The following is a 20,761-nucleotide window of genomic DNA, read 5'->3' on the forward strand; positions in this document are numbered from 1 at the left end:
TAGATGTAACTTCGCACCTCGGTTCGATATAACTCGAGATCGAGCTTTAGTCTATCACGTTTCAGTCTCGATTGGCCACACAATAGACGAACTCGGTTTTGATCGTATACAGATAGTCCCCTCTTTTTTCGGAGAGAAGATGACGAGAAACGATATGAACTTTCAAACCCCGTTTCGATAGATCATGACGTAAGTGAAAACGGTTACTGAAACATCCCGTCAGTCCAGTTTTCAAGACATTAAATGTCTGTCAGACGTTGATCGACCACTATGGGTTTTGAATCGTCATTAACAGATTATAAATATCCCAACTTTCATTTATTCAAACTTTATGTTCAAAATCTATTCTTGTTCTTCAAAAAATCTCTTCACTCTCCAATTTTAGTACCCAAATTTCTTGAATCTTCCGCAAACCACTAAGCGTTAATTTACTCTTCTTCATCTCTGCTCTAAAATGGTGAAAACTTCTAAGTCCATCCCACAAAAGGAGGTCGCTTCTTCATCACGACCCACCGACGAAGGAACTGCGGCGGAACCACTCCCTGAAGAGTTCGTTCCATAGGGTGCCCGACCGGTGCTGATTTCAAGGTCAAAATAACTTCCTCGGTACCAAGTCACTACGAACCGGTCTCGAGGTATATATGTTCTATCACCAATGATCTCCTCTCTAAGGTCAAAAAGGATTGCAACTGGGCCTATAAGCATGTGGTGGTGCCTTCGCTTGAGGAAGGAATCATTACCCACATGGAGGGGTTTTTAAGTGTTTACACTTACCCCTTCACGTTGGGCCTCTTAGACTCGGTCATTATCGCCTTCTGCAAGAGGTACGAGGTGACCCTTGGTCAAATCCACCCCTCCTTCTAGTGGATAGTGATTCTTCTCTATTTCTTTATGAACAAAATCGAGGGGTATCCCTTCACCCTCGATCATCTTATGTGCTTGTACAGTCCCCGACTCTATCGAGGGGGGTTAATCAAACTTGCTCGCGGGCCAGCAGGGCCCCATTCTCAAGTATAAATGAGGATCGACACCGAGGCTGGATGGGCCGATTCGTTCGAGTGAGGACCTCGGACTTGATCCCTGCCGAGGACATTCCATTTCCAGAGAAATGGAACATGAAGCGTAAGTATAACTTCATCTTAAAGATTTTATTTATTGTTTCTCCCCTTTTCTTCCTCCTTATCAGTATTTATGTGGTGCAGTTGTGGCTCGGATGCCGGATACAGTTCCTCAACTCAAGGAATGGGTTGAGGACCTAGTGTCATAGAGACCATATTTCAAGCACGCATGGTGTAAATTGTCGAAGGGTCAATGGGAGGCCCGTAGTCATGGTAAATTTTCTTTTCTGATTCAATAATGTTTGATTTTCTCCCTACACTGTCGAATCCTTATTGGCTCTATTTTTCTTTCGTAGGTCTCCCTAAAGACGTTGATGTGAGGCCTCCATCCGGTGATGAGTATGTGCCTCTAGAGTCCCCACATCCGAGGCAGGGTGATGAAAAAAGAGAAAAAGGGTTCCGAGTTCCCCGAACTCGGAAAAGAAAAAACCAAAGAGGAGGTCACGCAAGCCCAAGGGAAGTTGCGACGCTCTACCCTCAAACTAAGTTCATAGGCTATGAGTCCTAATAAGAGGAAGAAGAAGAAGATAAATCCAAGCTGGTGGCCCGCGTGCGGGCAAGTATCACGATACAAGAGGCTTCCGAATCGGCGGGTGCTGAAATTGAACCGTCTCGACATGAGGAGGTCGATGAGAGAGCTCTAGTCGAAGCTCCCAAACCAGTAGGGGGCGAGGCCACTTCGCCCCAAGCTAGGGAGTTGAGAGAGAGACCGGGGCTGAAACCCCTCGAGCAGAGGAAAGTGCCCTGAAAGATGAACTCAGGGCGATTAACATTACTGGGTCTCTTCAATTCTTAGATGCCATGATCTATGAGGCCAGTATGTTAGAAGGTCGTTCTTTCAAGGGGCCTTAGGGGGGCGATAGATATCCATACCTTCTTAGATGGGTTAGAGTCTTCTGCCTCAGAGGATGTCACTGGGCTCGGAGTCTTGCCGGTGCCAAAGAAGGTACCATTGCTGGGAGCCAGTGGGTCTTCCTCAAGCCCAAAGTTAGTGGACCGGTTACCGGTGCCGAGTGTTGACCCTGACCGAAAGTGGTTCATAGTTTTTTATATCTTGAAGGATGCCCGGGTTTTATCTGCCCCCATGGGGTTCGCTAGCTACCTTTGGTGTTTGGTGGCCGAAGAAGATCAAACAGTAATGGACAAGGTGGAAATGCCCTGCCTATTCAATAAAGCTCAACAAATATTAAACCGGGTAACTTTGAGTGTCTTTTTTCTTATTTATTTTAAACTTAAAGTTGTAAATAATCATAACACCTTTGTTTATGCTTGCAGGCTTCAGTGCTGCACCATGAGACTTTCCTCTAATACCGGGAGGAGTTAAACCATCTCGAGGCCGAGGTTCGGGATCTCACTGAGAAGAGGGACACCTACAGTGAGAAGCTTTAGGCCGAGTTAGAAGCATCTTGGAGGGCGCATGCCGAGATGGCCGAGCAGGTAAATCGAGTACTTCACGATAGTGAAGACGAGTTGGACATAGTGGCTAACGGTTAACAAAGGCTTGAACAGATCGGGCAGCTCCAGGCACAGGTAGATACGATACAAGCCGAGGCTGGGGAGTTCATAAAAAATATGAACTTCTTAGCCTCGAAAAAGGAAGCTTTCCAAGCACAACTGGAGTTGGCCGAGACCCAACTCCGGGATGCAAAAGAGAAGACCTTGGTGCAGGACAAGAAAATTGAGGAGCTCCAATATCAATTGGATGCGGCTATTTCTGGTAAAGAGAATTTGGCCAAGGAACTCGAGGCAGCCAAATCAGAGGTGGTTGTGTCCATGACCGAGGCTAATGGTAAAGTGGCCCAGTACAAGGTTGACGTCGAGGTAATTCAGGCGCAAGCTAAAAGTATGGTGGAGCATTCAAGGTGGCAAGCTCGAAGGGAAGCCCTCGAGGGAGTCCATGCTCAGAACTTCGATATACTGGCTAAAATCGATAATGCCAAAGCAGAAGAAGCTAGGGCTTGAAAGCTGACCTTTCCCGAGGAAGATTCCAAGAGTGAGTCTGAAGGTGGGGAAGATCCCGAGGATGAAGATGCTGCCTCCGATGAGGACCAGGCCACTTAGGCCTTTATATGTTTTTATTCTTTGCTTTTTTGCATCTTTTTGAGGCCGTTTCGGCCATTGTAGAATTTTGTATTAGGCCATTCTAGCCTTTGTAAAAAGATTATTGGGTAAATATATATAAGGCTTTCTTTCCCTTTCGGCTTTCAAATTTTTCCTTTGCTTTATTACTTGTATACACAAAGGTCGGAATGCCTTAGCATAAAATAACTTAGGTTGAAAAAGTTCGAACAAACCTTGCATTCACATTATTCTGTTTTGGGCGTCTTGGGGGTTCGGTGTTGCTGGGAACTTTTTCCCAAAGTAAGTAATTCAGATTATAGTTTTCCCAGGGTATCCTTTAGAACCGATTATGAAAAGATCTTTCATTTTTGAAGGTCTATCGTTTGTTACAGTTCTCAGACGTCTCCGAGCCGTGCTAATATGGCTGTAGCCTTTTAGTTTGGGCATCGCCCATTGGGCTTGCTTTCCCAAGTTATCCAGGCTTTCCTAAGATAACAGTCCCCGGGTGGGTATGTCTGTGACCTCTAAAATTCAGGGGTTACCTAATAGGTCTTATGCCCCGGATGTTTAATAGCTTGGTCTGTTCGAGTTTGTTATCGAACACCAATCCCTGAGTGAGAGAGTGATCATATGAACTCCGATTATAATCGGCCCTTGAGATCGTTTCCTTTAGGAGATCGGAAGTACGAAATTCCTTAAGGGATGTAAAGAGAAAATTTTTAGAACATAAGATGACTGCAAGAAAAGTACTTCCTTTTATTCTTGTGCTAAACAGTTATACATGCATACATGTTTTATGCTAGGGGTCGAGCAATCTATGTGGAGATGGTTCATTTGATCGTTTGGCCCTTAACACAAATCCTACCTATCGATACCCTTTCATTACGAAGTAATTTCCTCTCTAAAGTCGATATCTGAGGGTAATGCCCCACAGTATTCGAGGTTGATTGTAGAGGAATCTCGGATACTGTAAATGCGATCTTCGACACCAATTTGTGATCGGCCTTTGATTCTAAGTTAGCACCACCTTGCCGGAGAACCCATTTGGGACAAAACCGGTCTAAGAAAAAAAAGTGTATATTTTAGACCTAAAACTTCGTGCTATTTCTTGTCGATCACCTACAAGTGTTAGTCCTAAATAAGGAAATGAATGGGCTTGTACCTTAGCAGTAATATCGTTTTAGGTGAGTCACATTCCAATTTCTCGATAGTTGTTCTCCGTTAATCATTTTGAGCTTATAAGATCCTTTCCCTGTGACTTCGAGAATCTGGTACAGTCCTTCCTAGTTCGGACCCAACTTCCCTTCATTCGGATTCCGGGTGTTTAGTGTGGCCTTCCTTAGTACTAAGTCCCTCACATTGAAGTATCAAAGGTTAACCCTTCGATTGTAATACCTCTCGATCTGTTGCTTTTGGGCATCCAATCAGACAAGGTAGGCTTCACGTCTTTCATCCAATAGCTCCAGGCTCGCATTATGGCCTCGTCATTTGATTCCTTTATTGCATATCAGAATCATATACTTGGCTCCCCGACTTCGAACGGTATTAAAGCTTCAGCGCCATAACCTAAATAGAATGGGTAGTCCCGGTAGTGCTCTTCGAGGTTGTGCGATATGCCCAAAGAACTTCAGGCAGGATCTCCTTCATTTTCCTTTGGCGTCGGTCAACCTTTTCTTAAGGTTTTAGATATGGTTTTGTTGGCTGATTCGTCTTGTTCGTTCCTTATAGGATGATAAGGTATCGATAAGATTCTTTTTATCTTATGATCTTCGAGAAACTTGGTCACTTTGTTGTCGATAAATTGTTTCCCGTTGTCACATACAATTTCGGATGGTATCCCGAACCGACATATGATGTAGTCCCAAATGAAGTCGATGACTTCCTTCTCCCTGACCTTTTCATATGCCTGGGCTTCAACCCACTTAGAAAAATAGTCATTTGTAAATAAGATAAATTGAGCCTTATATGGTGCCCATGGAAGAGGGCCAACAATGTTCATTCCTCACTTCATGAATGACCATAGTGACAATACCGAATGCAGCAGTTCCTCGGGTTGGTGAATCATCAGAGCATATCTTTGGCATTTGTCACATTTTCGCACGAACTCCTTTGTATCTTTTTTCATATCGATCCAGTAATAGACGACTCTGATTACCTTTCGAACCAATGATTTGGCGCCTGAGTGATTTTTGCAGGTGCCCTTGTGGACTTCCCTCAGAACATACTCAGAATCTCACGGTCCCAGACATATTGCTAGCAGGACATCGAACATTCTTCTGAACAAGGCTCCATCCTCGGACAAGCTGAATCGGGCTGCCTTTGTGCGCACAACCCTCGATTCTTTTGGATTTGAGGGTAATTTCCCGGTCTTCAAATACTCTACATATTTATTTCTCCAATCCCATGTCAGGCTTCTGGAGTTTATTTCAGCGTGACCTTCTTCTACTATCGATCTTATGTGTTGTACGACTATCCCCGAGTTGACCTCATCATCCTCGACCGAAGAGCCTAAGTTTGCAAGTGCATCGGCCTCACTATTTTGATCTCCAGGTACGTGCTACAAAGTTCATTCTTTGAGTCGATGTAATGTTACTTGCAGCTTATCCAGATACCTTTGCATCCGTTCTTCTCTGACTTTGAATGTTTTGTTAACTTGATTTACCCTAAGGATGGAGTCACATTTAGCTTCGATCACCTCATCCCCCAAGCTTTTGGCTAGTTCAAGACCTGCAATCATGGCCTTATATTGGGCCTCGTTGTAGTCAATTTCACAGTTCTAATGGATTATCTAACTATATTACCTGTGGGTGGTTTCAGTACAATGCCAAGTCCGGACCCCTTTATGCTCGATGCACCATCCGTAAAGAGGGCCCAGATTCCCAAAGACGTCCTCGAGTTACCAACAACCCTCTTTCAACCTCGGGTATTAGGGACGATGTGAAGTCAGCCATGAAATCTGCCAAAATTTGGGACTTAATGGCTGTCCAGAGTCGATATTCAATATCGTACCCGCTGATTTCTATAGCCCATTTGGCCAATCTCCTCGAGAGTTTGGGTTTATGAATTATATTGCACAATGGGTAAGTTGTCACAATACGTATAGGGTGGCACTGAAAGTATGGTTTTAGTTTTCTAGAGGCGCTTAGCAAAGCGAGCGCTGGTTTTTCTAGGTAAGGATATCTAGTTTTGGCCTCACCTAAGGTCCGGATAACATAATAAATCGGAAATTGCATACCTTGTTCTTCCCGAACTAGGACTCCACTTACTGCTATCTCCGCTACTACCAAATACAAGTATAGTTATTTGCCTACCCTTGGTGTATGAAGTAGTGGCGAGCTCGATAAATATCGCTTAAGTTCTTCCAAGGCCAATTGGAATTTCAGGGTCTATGTGAAATTGTTTTTCTTCTTCAGCAACGAGAAAAATCAATGACTCTTATCGGAGGACCTCGAAATTAATTTCCCCAGTGCTGCTATACGCCTGATTATCCTTTGCACGACCTTCACGTTGTCCATTACTGTGATATCCTCGATAGCTTTGATCTTATCGCGGTTGATTTCGATCCCTCGGTTGGATACCATGAACCCAAGAAATTTACCCGATCCGACTATGGACGTGTATTTTTCCGGATTCAGCTTTATGTTGTACTTCTTCAATATACTGAAGGTTTCCTAAAAATACTTTAAACGGTCCTCTGCTCGCAGGGACTTAACCAACATATCGTCAATGTAAACTTCCATAGATTTCCCTATTTGTTCTTTGAACATCCGGTTTACTAGGCGTTGGTATGTGGCACCAACATTTTTTAATCCAAATGGCATTACGTTATAACAGTATGTGCCATACTTAGTGATGAAGGAGGTTTTTTTGATCATCATGCTTCATTCATATTTAGTTGTACCCGGAGTAGGCATCGAGAAAACTGAGGAACTCGTGGCCGGCCGTGGCATCAATAATGCAATCGATGTTAGGCAAAGGGAAAGAGTCTTTGGGGCATTCCTTATTTAAATCCTTGTAATCCACACACATTCTCAGTTTGTTCCCTTTTTTAGGGACTACTACTACGTTTGCTATCAATTCCGGGTATTTGACTTCCCCGATGGACCTTATTTTAAGGAGTTTAGTTACCTCATCCTTGATGAAAGCATGCTTGATCTCGGACTGTGGTCTCCTTTTTTGTTTGACCGGATGGAATTTAGGGTCTAGGCTTAGTTTTGAGTGGCGATCTCCGGTGGGATCCCTGTCATGTTGTGATGGGACCAAGCAAAACATTCCATGTTAGCAATAAGAAATTGGATGAGTGTTTTCCTGAGCTCGAGAGTTAACCCCGTGCCCAAGTATAACTTTTGATCGGGTAGATGTTCGATTAGTATGACTTGATCCAGATCTTCGACCATTGATTTGGTAGCGTTGCAATCATCGGGGACTATGAAGGATCAAGGAACCCCATAATCATCGCCTTCGTCTATCCCCTACTTGTCCGGTTGGGTCGAGGCCGACATCGGTGATTGCTATTTGGCTTCCTGTTTTGCTTTCGAATTTGGCTCCTTTATCGATGAGAGTGTTGATATTGGAATTACTTCATCGACGACAAACATTTCTTTTGCAGCGGGCTACTCCTCGTAAATCATTTTAATTCCCTATGGTGTCGGGAATTTTAACACCTGGTGAAGGGTGTCGCGCCCTCTTTTTCTCACGAAATCGGGTTTATGACATTTGGGAGGACAACTCGTTCCCTTTCGGGAATTGGGTTTGAATTGAAGAGTCGCCACCTAATGATTAAAGTGCATTAAGACACTAGGAGGGGTTTGTTTTGAGTAACCAGAGATTGGGTAAGGGCTTGAAATTATCCCAAGGGGAAGGTGTTAGGCACCCCTAAGGATCCACTAGTGTAGTTCCCGGCCAAACTATTGTTGTGACTTAAAATGCACATAGGCAAATAAAGGCTTCAGATAAGAGGGGATTTTCACGAAAGGAACTAAAAAGAGTTGATGTTCTTGAAAGAAACAATTTAAAAAGATTTAAAAGAAACAAAGAAAACAAAGGAAAGGGGGGGGGGGGTCCTAGGTTTATTAATAATATGTATCACCCCACACAACATCCGGTAATCACTCCTTAGTAAGGGGCTACACGTGATGTTATTGTGTGGTTATCATATCCATATCTACCATTTCCCACCCCGTTAAGGCATTAAAGCGCGGAATGGTCTCGTTTACTTATTGCATGCTATTACCCGCCCCAATCTTATCAGCCCCAGAGGTACTTGGGACTACTAATCCTAAAGGGAGGAGGTATTGGGCTTATTTGTGGTTTAAAAAGGTAAAATACTAAGGCAACAAATGAAACACATATAGCAAGTTTGGGGAAACATATAAACAAATAAAAGGGCTCAAACAGACCTTCTTTCAACCAAAGAAAGCACATAATGTAGCATGACTTGCATGTACTGTTTAAGGTTTGATTAAAACTTAAAGGGTCAAGGCAGACTGATTTATTACATAGTTTAGATAAGAAGCCCGAATCAGGCCTACCTGCTGGTTGTAGCTGATAAAAAGTCTAATTCAGTTTATAAGTTTACCCTATGGCTTGCCTAAGTGCTGGACGAAGACCTATAGGCATGATATCTACTGATTCCAGAAACAATGAAGTAAACATGAATACATACTGATTTAAGAAAAATTGTCTCTTATTAAAGAAAGACGAGTTTTAGTAAAAGAGCATGCGTCACTGTTACTGGTTTTAGACTTATAAGCGAGTGAAACAATTTAGACTTGATTAATAGCTCCTATAAGCATGCTTCTTTCTACGCATTGTTGATTTTAAACCCCTTTTAACAGACATGGTAAAATGCGGTAACCCTATAAACATGATATCTAGGTGCTGAATTTCATTTAAGGCCTATGAACATGATATCTAATTGCGGCTGATTGATTAAGACCTATAAACATGATGGCCTAATGAAGAATGTATATGCAAGATTCAGAAAGACCTATAGGCATTATTTTCTATATGCATATGCAGGATTCAGATTTCTAGGTAATTATAGACATGGTATCTATATGAGAGAATGCAGAATTCCTACAGACATGGTATCTATATGAGAAATGCAGAATTCAAGAAGTAACCTATAGGCAAGATATCTATATGAGAGTGCAGAAATTCAGAAATAACCTATAGACAAATATCTATATGAGAGTGCAGAAATTCAGAAATACACATATGGACATGATATCTACCCTTCACATAGTTATCCCCCTTTTCACTAGTCATCCCCAAGAGTTTATTACCAAATTATTGCAGCCCAGAAAAAAAAATACATCAGAAATTAAAAGGTAAAACCAAGGAGAGCCTGATTCAGACTTCCTGTCTGAAATATGAAGTAAACCAACTCCAAGAGATCATATTTTAAAGCCTTTATCCCATTTGGATGTGTCAGAGTTTCCTAAGAATTTCATAAGAACTTCGGGCAGTGCTTACACCCAAATGTATCACCAGAGTAGGACATAGTGCAGTGTGGAAGGGCCAGCCCTCAAGTGTCCAAGTTCAGAGGGAACTCATGGTCCCAAGGCAAGGCTCACCAGAGGGGGGCAGAACTTATGAACTAAGAGAGAGTGCAAGTGCAAAAGTAGAATTCTGAAAGGGGAAAGGGAAAAGGGGAATAACTTAAAATCAGTACACATAAGGGTGTAGGGGAATGGGGGAATTTGCAAGAGCAAAAGAAAAGCAGGCTGATGGGCACACCTAGCAATGGGAGATGCTGGCACACCCTCTAGCCTGTTTACTTAGAGGTTAAGACCCCATTGGTCCAAACTTAATTCATGGGCAATAACTCACATTACCATGCCTTAAGTCACAACTCTCAAACACATAGGGGTAATGGGGGTAGGGAGCAAGGATTCACAGCAGAAACAAGCAGAAAGATATGAGCATACTAACTTAAATATTGAACTTTACAGAAACAGTACATTAGACATGGATATAAAGGCTGTAAATGAAGACATCGTGATGATGCTAAGAATTAAACCTGGACATACCAGTTTTCAGGGAAACAAGTGAAGAAAAGCAGTAGGTCTTGTAAAACAGGCCACAGTGCAGACAAGAAGAGAATATTATTATGAGAGAGTATGAGTTCAGAAGGATTCTGAAAGTGTGTTGTGTCTGTGAAAAGGGTCGTGCCTCTTATAGTGCAAAATCAGGCAGAAATAAGGTAAGAAAATAGTTGAGGAACTGATTGTCAATTAAGAATCAATTACACAAGACTTCTCTTAATTAAGGGATTCGATTCAAACGGGTAAAAACCATTTAAGGAAAGAAATTGAGTAAGCACTTTGTGCACAACATGCAATTAGGGGCAAATACATAAAAGGTTATTTTAAGGACATGGTTTTGAAATACACGGTTGTACAAATAAGGTAAGAAAATCAATCAGTAGCCAGTAAATCAAATGGTCAGGGATCTTGTAATTACTGAACCATGAATGAACCAAGTCAGAAAAGATGAAGAAGGGTTTTAACTTAGGCCGAGCCACAGAGAAAATCAGCAAACAATGAAAAGAAATCAATCAATCCATATTCAGAAGGAAATTTGAACTAATTGCAAATTTGAAAGTCACTTGAGAGGGAAGTGCATCATATATACAGAGCATATGGGCATGTTAAGCATGAAAGAAAGAAAAAAAAGAGATTGTCGTGTCATTGTGAAATCAGTAGGAAAATCCAGTGTAGAAGAGTTCAGTAAAAAGCCAAAATTGTATGAAAACAAAGATGTCCAAACTCAGTTCAGAGACTCGAAGTTAGTCTGAAAGAATTAGGGGTTTTTTGAAATAAGACCCTAGTCAAGCAAACCACAAAGCAGAGATGAGAGGGCAAGCAATTGAATCGAAACATGTTTAGAGGTTTCAGAAAAGAACTGAAACTTCCAACATGCTTCTTTCAGCAACAGAACTCATAAGTAACATGGAAACACAGTAGAAGGGTTCAAAGCAAACAGAGTGAAGAAACTAATTCGAAGCATAATGAGAAAAGACTGATAAGAACAATAGAAGAAGCATGCTTAAGAAGATCTTTTAGAAGAAACTTAAACAGAGCTCAGTAGAAGGAAAATAGTAAGAACACTTAAGAACACAGTAGAAAAATTATAGTAGGAGAACATACCAGAACATGGTAGAAGAAAATACCAGAATACAGTAGAAAAGAATACGAAAACACAATAAAAGATGCATACAAGAACATGGTAGAAGAAAATACAAGAACACAATAGAGGCAAATACACATGAAAGACAAAGAAAGTCAGAAAAACACTTAAACACTTTCAGAAAAACTCTAGACCGGAAAAGAAAGATTTTAAAAGTAGGTTTTTTTTTGAAAGAAGAGTCAGTAAAATCGTTTGAAAACTCAAGGAAAGCATAGATACACAACGGATCTAAAGGAATCGGAGAAACCTCGAAGGGTTAGGGTTTCAGAAGAATCCTAGAAATGAGAAAGGCTTTGAAAAGTCATCGATCTGAGTCGGAGAGGTCAGAATCAGGCTCACACAACCATGGTACGCCGGAGCAAGGCCGGAGATGACCGTGGAAATCGAATAGATAGAGGTATGTACATAACCCTTCATGGTTGAGTCTTGGAGCTTTAGTTAACCAGGCATAAGGAGCCATAAATGGCTTGGTGGGTGGTGAAACCACCAAGGATCTAGGTTAAAGGGTGGCCGGAGAAGGTGAAAAGGATTCATTGGAGAGGAGAGGATGGGGGAAGATTCTAGAGAGAACCAGGGGTTAGAGAGATAGAGACGAGTGAGGGGAAATGAGGGTTATTGGGGGGGTCGTTTGATTAAAAAAGGTAAGGGCAGATCTAGACCATTGATCAAAATTGATCAACGGCCAAGATCTGATCCGGGTTGGGCCGGGTAGTTTTAGGAATTGGGCTGGGTGATTTGGAAATTGAAATTGGGTTGGATTAGGGGTGCAAATTAGGCTGAAATTGAAAATGAAATCTGGCTAGGTTTTAAATAGCCACTTTTCCCCATTTATTTTATAAAAAATAGAAAATTAATTTCTGGAAAATAAATTAAAGGTACTAAATTAATTAATAATATATAAATATTAAATTAAAAATACTGAAATCAATTTTGTATTTATAAATGCAATTAAATCTAAAATAGGCTAATATTGCAATTATTTGCAATTTAGCTTTAAAATACTAAATAAATTTGTAAAAAAAATGTGCGAAAATTACCTTAGCTATATTTAGTATAAATATGTGAATTCAATAAATGAATTACCAAAATGCCAATTTTGGGAACACTTATTGGGGTTTTCTTGATAAAATAAGACAATAAAATTGATTTTAAACACCTTTAAGATTAAGGAAAAATCATAAAAATATTTGTAAATATTTATATATGCACACATGTGCTATTTTGAAAGTATTTTGCATATAAAAAATATACAAGAAAAAATTGGGTATCAACAGCTGCCCCTCTTTACCCAGGAAGGATGAAAGAGTTGTCGGGTAAAGATATGATGGCCAATTTTGACCGAACGAAATGGTTTGAAGAGGTTGACCATGCTCTGGTTCCTGAGCTGCCTACATATCCCTGATCTTACATGAATCATGCCATATGTAGTTCAGGGTCCGTCGGTGAGGTATGCTGATGGAGGTTTTTCAAGATCGGACGCAATGGGATGAACGGTTAAGGACTAATAGGGCTTGCGAGAATTGGAGCGGGACTGCTCCTGCTGAGACGGTCGTTGCTTGCCGGTTTACCTGCAAATAAGCAATACAAGTGTATATTGTGCGGAAATTTAAACATGATGCAAATTCCCGTCGGACCATGAATGTTGTCTTTGGACGGTTAGGATGATGTCCTCAGACCATGACGTCCTGGGCCATGAAGTGTATGATAAGGGATTCACAAGCCATGAAATAATGCTCTCAAGCTATGAGAATGATGCCTCCGAACTATGACGCCATTGAATAATGATATGCAAAAGATAAAAGGGGTCCTCAGGCCATGGCATGGCGTTCTCGGGCTATGAAAATGGTGCCTCCGAACAATGACGCCTTTGGATAGATTGGCGATCTTTCAGCCCATGAGATGCACGGGGTGGCGATCTTTCAGCCAATGTAAGATGTAAATGAAGTGGTGATCTTTCAGCCGATGCAAGATGTAAATGACGTGGCGATCTTCCAGCCGATGCAAGATGTAAATAAAGTGGCGATATTTCAGCCATGCAAGATGTAAATAAAGTGGCGATAGTTCAGCCCATGAGATGCAGAAGGTGGCGGTCTTTCAGCAATGGAAGATGTAAATAAGGTGACGATCTTTCAGCCATGCAAATGTAAATAAGGTGGCGATCTTTCAGCCAATGAGATGCAGAAGGTGGCAATTTTTAAGTCGATGCAAAATGTAAATGAAGTGGCGATCTTTCAGCCGATGCAAGATGTAAATAAAGTAACGATATTTTAGCCCATGAGATACAGAAGGTGGCGGTGTTTCAGCCATGCAAGATGTAAGGGTGGAGATCTTTCATCCATGAAAATGTAAATAAGGTGGCGATCTTTTAGCCAATGCAAATGTAAAGGTGGCGATCTTTCAGCCATGTAGATGTAGAGGTGGCGATCTTTCAGCCATACAGATGGAGGTAGAGCTTAACCTCGGAAGGCAGAATGGTAGCCTTATGCAATGCAGAAAATGCAGATGGAGACAGAGCTTAGTCTTGGAAGGCAGAATGGTAGCCTTATGCAATGCAAAAATGCAGATGGAGACAGAGCTTAGTCTCGGAAGGCAGAATGGTAGCCTTATGCGATGCAGAGATGCAGATGGAGATAGTGCTTAGTCTCGGAAGGCAGAATGGTAGCCTTACGCAATGCAGAGAATGTAGATGGAGACAGAGCTTAGTCTCGGAAGGTAGAATGGTAGCCTTATGCAGGAAGTAAAAAGGGCAAACGACAATAGAGTTTTCTTAGCTGATAACGGATTGCGGTATCGTGATTGCTGTGGATATCGTGCCTGCCGGGGACACTGTTGTATGCAGATAACAGTCGCGAGCAAGTGCAACGGTTCAGAGAGTTGTATTCCTGAACTTTGTGAGTGAGCGTATGGTATATTTGATGATTTTGCAACTCAAGTGCCTGCATCCAAAGAGAATCGTGAGTTTTGTAAAGGGGGAAGTTAGTTCTATCCCCGTTGGTTTTGCTTGACCTGCTCGATTTTGATCTGGTGATACTGCCCATATCATTGGGGTAGCATTGCTAAACAGAGCGATTTCAGAAATAAACATGCATGATTTTAGTAAAGAAAAATGTAACATAAATACATAATTGAGAATAGTTTTCTTTAGATGAACCGACGACTGCGACGTGGTTTAAGACATTGCAACTTCTCTTACTCCGGAATTTTGAGGGTCCTCCTCAAAATTCTACCCTAGTTTACTGGGCTGCTGCTTGTGACGATTGCTTACGGCGAATGGCTGAAATCACTTCGAAATTTTGAGGATCCTCCTCAAAATTCTACCCTAGTTTCCAATTGCGGGGGGAAATGAAAATTTTATTGAATTGTGACCGAACCCATAGGGCTGCCTATGTATCCCCTCTTAAACGGGAATCAGGTCAGGTGTAGTTCAAATTACATCATGAAAGAAAGCATAAATGTTACATATAGTATCGTTTGACTGCGTCTGAATTGATCGGCTTCGGCCAAACTTCCCCGTCCATTACTGCAAGTATGGGGGCTCCTCCAGTTAGAACCCGGTGAACCATGTACGGACCCCGCCAGTTGGGAGAGAATTTCCCTTTGGCTTCATCTTGATGCGGGAAAATCTTCTTTAATACCAGCTGCCCTGGTGTAAATTGTCTTGGCTTGACTCTTTTGTTGAAGGCTCTGGACATTCTGTTCTGATAAAGCTGACCATGGCAAATTGCATTCATTCTCTTTCCATCTATAAGAGCCAGCTACTCGTAACGACTCTTCACCCACTCTGCATCATCGAGTTCTACTTCCTGTATGATCCTCAAGGAAGGGATTTCTATTTCGGCGGGAATGGCTGCTTCCGTACCATAAACCAACATGTAGGGGGTTGCCCTAGTTGATGTGTGGACTGTGGTGCGGTACCCCAATAAAGCAAATGATAGCTTCTCGTGCCACTACTTATGCTTCTCTATCATTTTCCTTAGTATCTTCTTGATATTTTTGTTGGCGGCCTCTACGGCTCCGTTCATTTGAGGCATGTAGGCTGTAGAATTCTTGTGTTTGATCTTAAAGGTTTCACACATAGCTTTCATCAAGTCACTGTTGAGATTGGAGCCATTATCAGTGATGATTGACTCCGGAATCCCGAATCGGCAAACAATGCGGTCACAGACAAAGTCTGCCACGACTTTCTTAGTCCCTACTCTTTAAGATGTTGCTTCTACCCATTTGGTGAAATAATCAATTGCTACTAGGATGAACCTATGCCCGTTTGATGCGGCTGGTTCGATTGGTCCAATAACATCCATTCCCCATGCGGTGAACGGCCACGACGAGCTTGTCGCATTAAGCTCGTTTGGAAGCACCTTTATCATGTCTGCGTGTATCTAGCAGCGGTGATACTTCGGACATACTGGATGCAGTCTGTTTCCATAGTCATCCAAAAGTAACCAGCTCGAAGTATTTTCTTTGCTAAGACAAAACCATTCATATGTGGACCGCAGGTCCCTGCATGGATTTCCTCTAATAGCTTGGATGCTTTCTTTGCGACGATACACCTTAGTAATCCCAAATCAGGAGTCCTCCTGTACAGGATTCCTCCACTGTGAAAGAAATTGTTGGATAACCTCTAAAGCGTGCGCTTCTGAGTAGCGTTTTCGAGTTCTGGGTATTCTCCTTTTGCCAAGTATTTCTTGATATCATGAAACCAAGGCTTTCCGTCTGCTTCTTCTTTGACATGAGCACAGTAAGCTAGCTGATCATGGATCTTTACCGAAATAGGATCAATAAAATTCTTTTCTGGATGTTGTATCATGGATGATAGGGTAGCTAGTGCATCGGCGAATTCATTCTGAACTTTGGGAACATGCTGGAACTCTGTCTTTGTGAACCTCTTTCTCAATTCCTGTACGTGATGCAAATAAGGGAGTATTTTGGAGTTCTTGGTTACCCCTTCTTCTCGGGCTTGATGTATAAGTAAATCTGAATCCCCAATCACTAGCAACTCTTGAATGTTCATATCAATAGCCATCTTGAGCCCTGAGATGCAGGCTTCGTATTCGGCCATATTGTTGGTACACGAGAATCTGAGTTTGGCAGAGACCGGATAATGCTGACCAGTTTCTGATACCAGGACCGCTCCTATGCCAACTCATTTGAAATTTGCTGCTCCATCGAAAAACATTCTCCAACCGTCATAGGATTCTGCTATATCTTCTCCTATGAACGATACCTCTTTGTTGGGAAAATACATTTTCAGGGGTTTGTATTCTCCATCCACGGGATTTTCAGCGAGGTAATCTGCTAGTGCCTATCCTTTGATCCCCTTATGAGTCACGTAGACAATGTCAAATTCACTCAACAGGATTTGCCACTTGGCTAGCTTGCCAGTGGGCATGGACTTCCGAAAGATGTATTCAAAGGATCCATCCTTGATATGAGATATGTAGTATAGGCACAGAAATAGTGGCTCAGCTTCTGCGCCACCCAAGTCAAAGCACAACAGGTGCACTCTAATAGAGAATACCGAGCCTCGTACGGGGTGAACTTCTTACTGAGGTAATAGATGACCTGCTCATTCCTCCCCATTTCATCATGCTAACCCAGAACACAACCGAATGCTCTATCCAATACTACGAGGTAGAGTAATAGAGGTCTACCTGGCTCGGGTAGGACCAAAACTGGTGGTGTTGATAGGTACTCCTTGATTCTGTCGAAGGCCTTTTGGAAGTCATCGGTCCATTTGGTAGCGACATCCTTCTTCAACATCTTAAAGATGGGCTCACAGATAACTATAGATTGTGCTATGAACCGACTGATGTAGTTGAGTCTCCCAAAGAAACTCATTATGTCCTTCTTGTTCTTTGGCGGTGGCAGTTCTCGAATAGCTTTGACCTTTGATGGATCCAGTTCTATCCCTCGGCGACTCACAATGAACCCAAGTAGTTTTCCGGCAGGAACCCCAAATGCACATTTCGCGGGATTCAGTTTCAGGTTGTACCTTCTCAGTTTGTTGAAGAACTTCCTCAAATCTTCCATGTGATCAGTGACTTTCTTGGACTTTATGATGACATTATCTACATACACCTCAATCTCCTTGTGTATCATATCATGGAAAATAGTAGTTATGGCCCTCATGTAGGTGTCCCCTGTATTCTTCAACCCGAATGGCATCATCTTGTAGCAGTACCTCCTCCATGGTGTAATGAAAGCCGTTTTCTTAGCATCTTCTTCATCCATCCAGATCTGATGATAACCAGCGAAATAATCTACAAATGATTGCAACTCGTGCTTGGCACAATTGTCAATCAGGATGTGTATGTTCGGCAAGGGGAAGTCATCTTTTGGACTGGCCCGGTTGAGATCCCGGTAGTTGACATAGACTCTGACCTTCCCATCCTTCTTCAGCACTGGCACAATATTGGCTAACCATGTCAGATATTCTACTACCCTGAGAACCTTAGCTTTGACCTGCTTAGTGACTTCTTCTTTGATCTTCAGACTCATATCAGGCTTGAACTTTCTAAGCTTCTACTTTACTGGTGGACATGTCAGATCAGTTGGCGGTTTGTGGGCCACAATAGATGTGCTCAGACCAGTCATGTCATCATATGACCAGGCAAATATGTCCTCGTATTCTCTTAGAAATTCTGTGTACCCTTCCTTTTCTAACGGTGATAAGTGAATGCTGATTCGTGTTTCTTGACATTTTCTACATCTCCCAGGTTAACAATCTCAGTCTCGTCCAAGTTGGACTTCGGCCTGTTCTCAAAATTCTCAACCTCTTTAACAATTTCTTCCGGTATGTTATCTTCCTTGGAATCTATGTCCCTTTGTTGCGTTGTCTCATTGCATGTCACAGTCATTGGTTCATCAAGATAGGTAATAGTAATGCTGTATAAATAAAGTAATAAGAGAAAATAATAAGAGTAAGATTTGTAAGGAAACTGAAATGCTTTGATAAATTTCATAACTGTTTTGAACATTGGAGGATCTTCTTGCGAAAATTCAAAAATGCGAAAGAAAATCAACTAGTAAAAATAAAAGATAGTGCATGATGCTTTGTTCAGCCTTGCTACCCCGAGGCCTTCCGGGCTCTGGTGGTTCTGATGGTCCAATTGTTGAGGCATGCTCCTCGGCTTACGGCCTGTATGGAAGGGCCTTCCTCCCCTTCCTCCTCAAAGATGACACAAAAATCCATGTCATCATCTTCTAGGAACAAATTCCTCACTGCTGCCAGTGTTCTTGGCTGGATAGAAAGTCTGCTCCAAATGTGGTATTGGCTGCTCCAGCGGGTAGTATGGACCGCGCCATGGTGGCGACCAATTGTTGAATTCCTCCCAAGTATACTCGTATCCCAGACTGAAAGTGGTGCCATGTTTCTTCAGTTTGATAGGCTTAGCGATTCCTTGGAGGTTCTTGCCAAGTCCCTTGCCAGGTTCATATCCATACCAATTTAGTATGCTCTCAATTTTGTTGTCCCACCACTTGTCTTTGTCGACGGCATTGACTCGCTCGATGTGGTGATAGGTCTCTCCACCTATCTTTCTTCTGCCTCTGATTGCTGGGATGGTCTGGCGACTGTATATGGGATTGCTACCGTCGCCGCGAATGATCACCTCCTAGTGGTTCCACTCAAATTTCACCGCCTGATGCAGTGTTGACGCTACGGCCCCAGCGACATGAATCCACGATCGTCCCAATAGCAAGTTGTAAGATGTCGGCACATCTATTACTTGGAAATCAACATCGAACCAAGTAGGCCCCATTTGCAAGCACAAACTAATTTTCCCAATAATGGACCTTTGGGAACCGTCGAAAGTTTTGACGTTGATGGCCCGTCCTTGATCTCATGCAACATCTTTCCCAATGTTGTGAGTGTTACCAACAGACAAATATTGAGGCTGGACCCTCCATCAATCAGGATCCTAGTGATAAAATAATCTTCGCATTGCACGGTGATGTGCAATGCTATGTTATGACTCAACCCTTCTGGTGGCAGCTCATCTTCATGAAAAGTAATCTTGTGATTTTTCAATACCTGCCCTACCATGTTTGGCATTTCTCCTCCGGTGATGTTGCTTGGTACATATGCCTCACTTAGCACCTTCAACAAGGCATTCTTATGTGCATCAAAACTTTGCAGCAAAGCTAGAATAGAAATTTGTGCCGGTGTTTTATTCAGCTGATCAATGACTGAGTATTCCTTAGATTTTATCCTTCTCCAGAGATCATCGGGACCAGTTTTAGTGATGGTCGGCCGACCAGAGGCCTGCTTACTCGACTCAGCTAAATGCTCTGGAGTATAAACCCTACCGGTTCTTGTCATACCCTGTGCCGCAACTATTTCCTCGAACTTGGCTTTCCCTTTCCTTCTCGTCTCGGTTGTGTAATCCCAAGGTATGGTATTTGTATGGAATGGTGTTATAGCCGACATTGCTGCCAAAATCAGCACGAGCACCTTTACTCCGAACGGAGCATGTACTTTGGAAGGTAACACAACAACTTCAAATGGTACAGGTGCATTTGTTGGAGACCCAAACTCGACCTCAATCGGTGCTGCCATATTTTCCGAGGATGGTGCTTCAAACTCAAGTGGTATAGACATGTTTACCTCGGCATCCCCAGAAGGTTGAGTATGGACTACAATCGGATTAAGGGTGACTATTGGCTTTTTTGGCTCGTCACCTTCTGTTATTAAACCGATCGATCCTTTGGGGTCCCAATCATCCTCTATTTTAATCATGTGAACACCTCCACCATTATGGTCCGCCAGAGAGTTGTTGCAGACATTTGGAGTAGGCTTCTTTGCCACAATGATCTTGTTATCAATTAGAGTCTGGATTTTATCTTTCAAAGAGCGACATTCATCAATGGTATGCCCTTTCATGCCGAAATGGTATGCACAAGATTTATTTGGATTGACCCATTGAGAAGGGTTTTAAGGGGTTATAGCAGGGATAAGGGTGACATAACCAACAGCTTTGAGCCTTTCGTACAACTGGTCAATTAGTTCAGCAATGGCGGTATACTGTTTGGGAGGTCTGCGGTCAAAATTTGGTCGAGGTCTGGGAAAGTTTTGATGTGTGGGAGGTGATTTATAGTAGGATGGCTGAGCATTGTAGGCTTGGTAGACATGTGTGGGTTGGGAATATCTGGGTGAAGTAGGTTGATATGTAGGAGGTGGGGGTGATTGGTAAGTAGGTGGTGGAGTTTGGTAAGAGGGTGAGAGTGCTTGGTAATTCGGGGTAGGCTGATATGTGAGTGGAGGTATCAGATAGGCTTGGTATTTGATAGGGGATTTGGCTCTTTGTTCAACCATTACGGCACCTACATCCCTTTTCTTGGACGTATCACCAGACTATAAAGCCTTATTGGTAGCTTGCAAAGCTTCGAAG

Source organism: Nicotiana tabacum, chromosome 1, assembly GCF_000715075.1.
Source record: "Nicotiana tabacum cultivar K326 chromosome 1, ASM71507v2, whole genome shotgun sequence".
Lineage (NCBI taxonomy): Eukaryota > Viridiplantae > Streptophyta > Magnoliopsida > Solanales > Solanaceae > Nicotiana > Nicotiana tabacum.